Source organism: Panthera pardus, unplaced genomic scaffold (genome assembly GCF_024362965.1).
Source record: "Panthera pardus isolate Hobbes unplaced genomic scaffold, ASM2436296v1 HiC_scaffold_10, whole genome shotgun sequence".
NCBI lineage: Eukaryota > Metazoa > Chordata > Mammalia > Carnivora > Felidae > Panthera > Panthera pardus.
This window is the reverse complement of record NW_026526655.1, coordinates 4061081-4070898: the sequence shown is the minus strand read 5'-3', so window position 1 is coordinate 4070898 and position 9818 is coordinate 4061081. Positions and strand designations below refer to the sequence as shown.

General features: G+C 56.1%; 1 long non-coding RNA gene across 1 annotated transcript; it reads left to right on the top strand.

Annotated features, from left to right (window-relative positions):
• The first annotated feature begins 4004 nt into the window (after positions 1-4004).
• Positions 4005-8801, top strand: LOC109264852 (uncharacterized). Its single transcript, XR_002078896.2, has 4 exons — positions 4005-4130; positions 4293-4385; positions 6490-6798; positions 8323-8801. It is a non-coding gene; the product is annotated as an uncharacterized LOC109264852 (long non-coding RNA).
• Positions 8802-9818: the final 1017 nt, after the last annotated feature.

Below are 9818 nucleotides of genomic sequence, written 5' to 3'. Positions count from 1 at the left end.
AAGCGGGGGCCGCGGCTGAACATCCACCCGCGACACCGAGGTGCAGGTTAGAGGGAGGGAGCGGACCTGGTGTTTAACACAAATCACAGGTTGGAGTGGGGGGCAGACACATCAGCTCCGCGACTCTTGTTATGACGGGCTCAGAAATCAGCCTGGCGGGAGGCTTTCCGTATGCACGCTTTGCCGGCATAATTTATATTCAGGCCGGTGGCTGAAATGCGGATCTGAGGCCAGACACAAGGAAGCAGGCAAGATGGGGGAATTGGATGTATTAGAGTCCCATCAATTTTCTTGATATCCACAGAGGATGTGCTCACACACCCCACTGCTGTGGGACCCATAACAAGTGAATTTATTCCTGCTGGAGACGAGACAAGGGGATCCGGGGAGGTTTGTGTTCGTCTGGAGGGTGATAGATTCAGAATGATCCTGTCTTAACGCTGTGGTTCCCAGGTCTCGTTTAAAAATGGAGAAACCGAGGAGGCAAGTCCTTACCGGCTAAAGATAAACGAGGTCTTCATCCACCAGGTTAATGTCACAGTTTTTGTAGGAAAACCCAGAGCTAGAAAGTGCTTAGAGGTAGAGCTGTTTACCCAGGGGGCGGTGGACTCAGAACAGCTGGCCACGCCATGCCGCGTTCACACGGAGTGACTGTCCTAGAGAACATCACGGGGAAACCCCTGCCTCCTGTGGAGTCGAGACCCACTGCAATACTACCCCTGGGACTTTTGAGTGCCCTACGGCGTGGGCAATGCATCGAGAGCCCATCAAAATGCCGAGACACCAATGGCGGTAGAGAGGGACAGGATTTTCCTGGTTCCGGCTCCGTTGTGATGCAGCACAGAAATCCAAGGCTTCAAAGGAGGCGGGTTTCCGAGAGACATCGCCTCCATCCCACTGAGCAACCGGGGGTAGGTCGAGGGGGGTCCCACGTGGAGTTGAGGGGGCCGCTGTCTCAAGAGCTTCCGCATTGCCTTCCCATTCGTTAATCAAGGATCAGGGAAAGTCTTTCTTCTCATTAGGGAATCAGATTCCAAAACGATGCTCAGTCTGCAAGAGACATGCTGTTTTTGTTTCACGCATTCAGAGCCTCGTGGCCCTGGAGCCATGGGCGAGACAGTGCAGGTCCGTGCGTAAGGATCCCAGCACCATGTTCGGAGGGATCCCCGTCTCGACCATCTGGAAATGGGGATATAACTCCTTCCTCTTTGGTTTCTTTCAGGGTTGAACAAGAAAATCTCCACCAAATGCCCAGGCCCGGATGCATCCAGAAAATGTGCACTAGATCCCAAAGAGACAAAGGTCACTCCCGGTGGAGGACAGGTGAGGTGGGCAGAAAGGATGGGGACTCAGTAGGCCTGCTGATTGGATGATTGCAGTTGAGAAAGAAAGAGATGACAGGTGAGGGAGAAGCAGTCCCAGGACGTGGGGACACCACCTTGGCAGCCACCGCACCCGCCGAGGGCCGGTCTCTTTCCAAAGGCCGTGCCTTTGCCGTGGCTCTTCCCCGCACCTGGGATGCTCTTGACCCAGATCTCTGCCAGGCCGGCAACCTTTGTTTTGCAGAGAACAACTCAAAGTCATCGGTGCTGGGACTCTCATGGGTACCTCCCATCAGCTCCCCAGTGTGTCCCCCGCTCCCCGCCTCTGCATGGCTGTGTTTAAAACCGAATCCAGGATTTCATTTATCAGCTCTGGTAAGATGACAGGCACAGAGGCACCTGCCTTGGGAGAGAGGAGCGTATGACTCACAGTTCCCAAGACAACGGGACCACCAGGCACGCGGGGCCACACGAGGAAATGCTGGCCTTGACCAGGAGGCACAGGGGCAAGAGGAAATCAGGGGCCAGAACTTAGATGTGGTTTTTGTGGGAAGGAATGGGGAGGGAGGGCGGACCAGCTGAGTGGTTTAGCATTGGATCCCTTGAGTATTTTCGGCAGGCTCTGGGCGGCAGGGTGGTCTCCCGTAGCCCAGTACTCGGACTTGGGGGGATTTCGGGCAGGGGAAGGTTGGCTTGGCACGAGCGTTGAAGGAGATGACTGTGGGACCAGACTAAGGACTGGTTGGCCTGCATAGGGAAGGTGTGCCCGCAGGCCAGGTGAGTCGTGTACTGCCTCTAGGAATCGGCTAACCCTGAGAGGGACAGTCCGCTGCTGGGTCTGCAAAGCCCCAAGAGGCAAAAGCCCTATAATATATAGAAGATAAAAAGGGTGGCAGATACAGGCTGCGGGCATGGGCTCCTGTGCCCTCTGGCTTTTGCCAGAAGAGAGATCGCCATCGGGGTATTTACCCACCTGCCCCCTCCCTGGCAGGCTGTCACCTGACTGAAGCCACACGGCTTTGTCCTCCTCTGCGGGACTTTCCCCGTGGTTTCTGTGGGCCACCCCTCCCTCCTTGCCCTGGGGCCACTGCCCCCATTCCCCGTGAGCCTCATAGACCCTTCCCACGCTCACAGGGGGCCAATCCTGTTAAAGCCCTCTTTGAGCTATCCTAATTTAAGTGTGGCGGGTGCCCTCTGTTTCCTGCTGGGATGCTTACGAATGCCAGAACTGCACCCAGAAGCAGCCCTCTGACCCTCCGAATGGATTCTGGGATTGGGTTGCTTACCTATTCAACGACCACAGGACTCACCTCCCTGCTGGCAACGTGATTCATGCGCGGCACGTGGAGGCCTCACGGCGATCACGTTACCATCGTGGCATCACCAGCGGAAGCATGGCACGACGCACAGGTAGAAGGCAGGCGGCTGTGGCACTCGGTCACCGTGGCAACGACAATGCTCAACAACATTGTGGCGTAATCTGGCTTCTTCTTACCACCCAGGGAGCAGGCAGAGAGAACGAGAAATTAACACTATACGTAACGCAATTAAGAACGTGTGTGCAGAGCCAGCTTTCCAGAATCCTCTCTGTGGTCTTGGGGCCGACATGGCGGAGGCCTTAGTCTAGGCGCTGGCTATACGGCTGGGCCGCAGAGTGGGGTCCCAGTTAGAAGCGCAAGCACCCGGGTGCAGCCAGAGTAAGGGCGATGGGAAGGGGAGTCAAGGGTGGAGAGTCTGGAATGAGCCTCCATATTTTCCCTGAACCTCCCTTTGTCAACGTGAATAGTCCCTTTGGTGAAACCAGTAATAACAGCAGCCTGATGATCCTAATTGGGGTGTCGCACCTGTTTTCTGTGTCCTTTGTGGGTCACACCTTTCCCAGAGCACCCTCCTCCCCACCCGGCCAGAGCCGGGTCCTTCCCCCTCCCAGCTCTGCCCCAGTACCTCAGGGTTAGCTGATTCCTAGAACCTCACTCTGCTGTTTGATTCGTTGCTGTGCTCGGGCCGCCACAGCAGAATGCCACAGGCTGGGCAGCTGACATGGCAGGAGCTAACTTTCTCCCAGTTCTGGAGGCTGGAAGTGCAGGGTCCCGGGGCTGACAGGGTTGGTTTCTGGTGAGACCCCGTCCCGGCTGGCAGACGCTCTAAGTCCCTCCAAAGGCCCTTGGCATAGTGTTCCAACTGTGCTGGGAGAAGGCAGCCATGGCTTTGATCATGGGGTGACATGGGGACAGTATTTGGGGGAACCAATATGGCATCAACGTGAAGATGGACGGAGAGGGAATAAATGAGGCGGTCAAGCCCCTCGGGGGGAGACTAAGCGAATCCAAACGTGCGGAGTTGAGTGTCTAGACTGACAGAGCAGCGGAGGTGAGACGGGGGGCTGCGTTTCAGAGACATCCAAGGAAAGATGGAAAGAAGGAAGTTTAGCTGGAAGGAGTGGGGGGGGGCAGCAATGAGGAAGAGCTACAGACATCCCAGTGAGGGAACCCGGATGCCTAAGAGGCCGGCAGTCCTGCGGGTGGACAGGGGCGGGAGGCAAGGGGTCTACAGCAGAGCTCTGCTCTACCCGCCCTGTCGCGCTAACCCCGATCCCGGCCGTGGGGATGGTCGGGGGCTGCACGCACACTTCGGTCAGCATCGTGCTGACAGCGACAGCGGCTCACTTTCAGACCATGTCTCCTGTTCCTCGTGAGGGCTGCCCGTGGGAACCTGGCTGGCACTCCTGCGTGGGCACCTGTGACGTTTAGGAGGGCTGACATCTCGTGGACCAACGCTCAGCCGTGGGGAGATGGGCACTGGTGGCGGGTGAGTCTCCGTTTCATCCCACACGTGGACCATTCCGAGTCACGCCCTTCTGTCCTCACCATGTCCCGCTGGCGGTGGGGGGGTGGGGGGGGTGGTGACCAGCTTGATATCAGATGGCAGGGTGTATCACACTGACTGCACGGGCTTTTCGTCTCTCCCTAGGTACTCTTCCCGGATCCCTATCCCTCTACCTGGTTGACCTCCCAACATCAGCTACCTGCACACCACCCTTCTCCGAAGCCGGATTTTTGGCGGGTGAAGGGATAACACCAAGTCAGGTCCCTTTTGGTGAGGGATCACGCGGCTGGCTCGAGACAGGCGGGGCTTGATACGATGCTGGGCAGGCCGTCCGCCATGCACAGCGAGGGATGTGGGCTCAACCTCACGTACCCAGAACGGACAGCTGTTGCCAGGATCTGATGCATTTCCTGATGGAGGGTGTAAGAAACGGAATGCTAGAGGCTGAGGCACGGGCAAAGGCTACTAGAACGATTCACCGCAACCCGCATTTGCTGTGCCTGCTCGGGTCCCAGGCTGGGCCAGGAAGCAGGTGCACAGCGGTCAACAGGATGTGGTTCCTGGCCTCTTGGGGCTTACAGTCTAGGGGAGGAGGCAGAACCAAACAGGTAGCAGCCCCCCGGGGACAAGTATAATCCTAGAGGCCCCCTTGGGGGACATAAAGGGAGGGTGATCCCCACGATCCCCAGAGATGAAAGTCTTCTCCTGAAAGAAGTCTTCCTGACCCCTCACTACCAGAAATGGCCCCTCCCTGCTCTGAACCCCCCCCACACGTGACCTTCTCTTTGCATTTTTCACACGTTGCCTTCTGTTCCTTGCTTCCTTTTCACCCATGTTCATCTGGCCTCACCAAGTACGCGGCAAACTCCTCGGTTCCCGGCCAGGTCTTAGTCATGTTTGCACCGTCCCCAGTCTCTCTACTGTCCCTTCTGTCTCCCTACTGGACCTTTGTCCTGCTCCAGGCCGAGTCTCTCACATTTAAGAGCTTAATGGACCTTTGGATCGGTTATTGATAAACGGATGGGACGAAGGGAGGAGGGAAAGGAGGAAACAAAGTGCAGAGAGTGAGGAGGGGAACCAGGCCAGGAGGGCTGCACCAGGGAGGGGGTCGGGACACAGGGGCCAGGCAGTGGTGATGTCAGATGCTTCCAATGGCCAAGGGGACATATGTGGAGAAAGGCCAGGGAATTCGGGAGGAAGGAGATCCCACGTGACCACAGACAGAGAGATGGCCACAGAGTGAGAGCTCCATCTATGGATTTCGGGGGGGCCGACAATGTCCCCGGGGAGCACTCCACTCAGATCCCATTCCTGAACTTCCAGCTCCGTGGACCTGCCTCTTGGGCATCTGTATCTGGGCATTTCACAGGAACTTCAGAGTCCACATGGTCAAGATGAGAAAGACTATCACCTCCTCTAGGAAGCCTTCCACGATGCCGCTTCCCCCATAGAGCTATTAGTTCTTTACCTTTAAGTTGCACCCACCACAGTCCCTTATCACCTACTCACCAGGGTGGGGTGTGTCTCCCCTGTCTGGCCATGAGCACACCCAGGGCAAGGGCTTTGCTTCGGTCACTGTGTGTTCCCACACTTAGCTCTCTGCCGGTGTGCCGTCCAGACTCTAAAAAAAGATGATGGGTCCCTGAAGAATGGGAACACGAGGCATTGCAGTGAGTGGGAAAGGGAAACGGAACGTTCCCTGGGGGTGTCAGCTAGACCAGCCGTGGGTTTAGTACAGATGTGAGTGGAAAGTGAAAACGGTCAGCAGTGGAGACAGAGGCAGTTAGAGGAGCCGCGGGTCTGCTGTCCCTTTGCCTCCAGTTACTTGCAGGTGGCCATGATGACCTTAGTTAGACTCCAACCAGAAGTCGGAAGCAGCCGACGCTACCTATGAGTAGTTTGAGTGATTTTTGCCCCGCCAGCATCCTGGAGCCGGCTCTGCTAGAAAATGTTCACCCATGAAATACAATATATCTGTAAACACATTCTGATGAAATCTCGATGAGGGGAGTCCCCCGACAAGGTGGGTGTGTGTCTGGGGTGGATGCTAATGGCCTGGAAATGAGGACAGAAGAGGTCAGCTCCGGGGAGGTCTGGCAGTCTCCACGGTGACATCTCAGATGACCCTGGCGTCAGGGAAGCTCGCCCGTAAGTCCAGCGAGGCGGGCTTGCCAAGGACTCTGGGAGCGGGTCACGAGGAGCCAAGTGCACAGGAAAACCAACCAGGGGCACAGCCCAGGGAGGGGACAGCAGCCAATAAGTCCAACCCCCTGACCTTTTTCCATTCTTTTCCATGGGAATCTGGGTTTGTTTGGAAATTTGCTTCCTCATGATTTTTCAGCTCAGGCCTGCCTGCTCAACTGGCCCCGAGCACCCAAATGCAGACGAGGCATGTCTCCGTGATTCTCCGATTGGAAGTACCCGGCCACCGGTGGCGACCCCAGGATCTCGAGGCATCTACTCCCGCAAAGCCGGCTGCTCTGTGCCTGATGCACGGGGCCGACAGTCAGGCTTATTTCCGCATCAGCTGCACCTTGAGGAGCCTAGCACTGAGCACCACGCTACGGGAGACATTCTTCATTTTCCTTCATTATTTTCTTTAAGATTCAGAATGCAAGGACCTTGGTGTCACCACAACCCTACTTTACAGGTGGGGAAACTGAGGTCAGAAAGTTGAAGTGGCTTCCCCAGAGTCCCCAGGCAGCGGGTGACAGAGCTGGAGTCAAGTCAAAGCCTCTGCCCCACCCAGGACAGGTGTCACTGCTCTGTGTTTGGGGGCCGATAACCGTATTCTTACAAAATTAGCAGGCGGTTCATCCGAGGGCCCCGGGGCTCTTTTCCAGGCTTTCCCAGCGCGTTGGGTATTTCTGCCGAAAACTGGGGCAACGCACTTACAAGATAATGCAATGACTCGATTCTGTCTGCGTCCCTGTTAAATTTATTTTAAAATGTCAGAATGGTAATGTGACATGTACATTTCACGTGTTGACTGAACAGCTGGTAGTTTTTTTTTACTTTTTTAAAAAATGTTTACTTATTTATTTTTGAGAGAGAGAGAGAGAGAGAGAATAAGAACGCAAGAGCAGGGGAGGGGCAGAGAGAGACAGGGAGACCCAGAATCTGAAGCAGGGAATCTGCAGCGGGTTCCAGGCTCCGAGCGGGGCCCGAACTCACGAACCTCGAGACCCTGAGCTGAAGTCAGACGCTTAACAGACTGAGCTACCCAGGCACCCCTTTTGCTTTTAATGAAGTGATAGATTTAATAACTAGTTAATAGCCAGTGAAGATGGTTAAGCCAGCTGTTGACAGATGTCATTCAAGTGTTTCTTTCTAAAGCATGTGATTTAAAGGAAAACACCATGTAGGTTCGTGACCCGCTGCCTCACCTGTGCCACCTAAAGGCACGTGTGGACAGGTTCCCTGCACAAATCCTCTGCTTCATCCTTTCTCCTCCTTTCCTCTTCGTGCTTTGTTGCCCCAGGTTTGGGGGCCCCCCATCTACCTCATGGCGTTCATTGTATATCACTGTGCTTCTCCTGCCTTCCCTCTGCTTGGAATGGGCTCCCTCTGGGACCGTCCAACTCCTATTCATCCATCAAAACCCAACGTGGGCCTCTTTTCCAGGCAGGTTCCCTGAAACCTGAGCTAACAGGTGCTCCCACAGCCCCCAGGGACACTGCCATGTCTGGCCCTGCATATGCACCTGCTATCACTGCCATAACAAATTACTGTAAGTTCAGTGGCTTAAAGCAATGCAAATTTATTATTTTGCAGTTCTGGAAGCCAGACGCCCATCCTGGGTCTCCCTGGGCTAAAACCAAGGTGTCCGCAGGATCGCACTCCTTTCCGGAGGCTCTAGGGGGGATCCACACCGCCACCCTTTTTGGCTTCTAGAGGCTGCCTGTGTCCCTTGACTTGAGTTCTCTTCCTCCTCCTGCAAAGACAGCATGAAGGGTTAAGTCCTTCCCACATCCAGCCACTCTGACTTCTGCTTTCTGCTTGCCCGGTCACATCTCTTGGACTCTGACCCTCCTGCTTTCCTCTAAAGTGCCCCCTCACACGAGGTCTTTAACGTCCTCACATCTGCTTGTTGCCACATGAGGTGGGGGGATTAGGACATGGCCGTCTCTGGAAGGAGGCACTATTCTGCCCCATCTCCTGTCCTTGTTTACAGCTCTTACTAGAACGTAAGTGCCTTGGGACAGAGCCCGCGTCTCGTTCGTCTTGCTTTTCTATCCCCCACCACTAGATCGGACCCATCGTGGGACCTTCATAAATACATGAACTGAGTTCACCTGCCTCCCCGCTACCCGGAATCACATCCCGCCAACCCGCTGAAGCACTAGCTCTTGCCTGCATCGTTCGGGGACCCGCCTCTGCCCCAGGACGATGCACACTTGAACCGGGAGCTCCTGGAGACTACACCCTTTGGGCTCAGAGGAAGAAGAATCTAGAAGTGGAAGGGGAGGCTGTGGGATCCTCAGGCATGCACCAGCTACCCACCGCTCTGCTTGGCGGGGCAGGAGCCCGGAGAGCCCTCTTGCCTGAGCAGACCCAGACCAACAATGTTAGTTTCTAGCATCTCTGCTGACTCCCGTTGCCGCAGACCAAGCCGTAGAGCCCAGAGCGGTGCGTGGGGCTCGCAGGGCAGATCCAGGGCTGCTCGTTGGCAGGACCCTTCCCATCCCCTGCCCACTGGAATCAACGGCTGTTGGATCCTTCTTGGCTCTGGGCTCTTGGTATATTTCCAGTGTATACCTTTGTCTCCCACCTGCCTCACTTTTAGGCTCCCACGCGTGCAGGGTGCGCCTGGCTGCGTCCCCCCCCCTTGCACTCCACGCCTCTCTGCTCTGCTCCCCGTGATCCGCCCCTGGGCTCGGCCGGCCAGCCTGAACCCCATCAAAGGCAGGCTTAAAAAAAAAGAAAAACAAACCCATGCCGGAAGAGAATGAGTATTTCGGCACAGAAACAGAAACCGCCTAAGGAAAGAGCGTGTAGATGTGAGCATCACAGCACGGGGGGCAGTCTGTGCTGTTGCCCAGCCTGCGCAGGACCCAGGACGGCTTCTCCGGTTCCCAGCCAGCGGCTCAGACGTGTTCTCTCTCCATGGGGTTCTCTCCGGAGGTGTCCCCGGGGGAGGCGTGGAGCCCACCTCTCCTGTGCCGGCAGGCAAGCAGAGCATAAGCACAGACGTCAGCAGTTAGAGTCTCCCAAGGCCCTCCTGCTGGGCTGCTGGGGGCCTAGGTTTGTGCACCGCCCCCCAATCCCCAACACTGGCCTTCTTCGGACACGCTGGGAGCCTCTATGGACCTCAAATGCCAGCTTCTCTGAGCTGCTCTGTGTTGCTCTGAAGGGAAGGCAGATAACGACCTTGACCGGGCGGTCGCCCTGCCTGAGCCCGTTCAGCAGCACTAAAGCCAGACTCTGAAGGGCTCTCAAGTCAGACCCGGCCCCGGTTCTGATTGGCTGCACCACTCTGCTTGCTGGTCCCGCCTCCCGATCCGGGGTCTACCTCAGCGGTCGGCTTGCCTTTCTTGTTAAGGACCAGACAGCAAAGATTTTTGGCCGTGAGGTCTTGAGAGCAGCTACTCATCTTGGCCACTGTGGTGCAGAAGCAGCCATGGACAATGTGTAAAAAAGCGAGCGTGGTTGTGTTACCCAGAAAGCAGG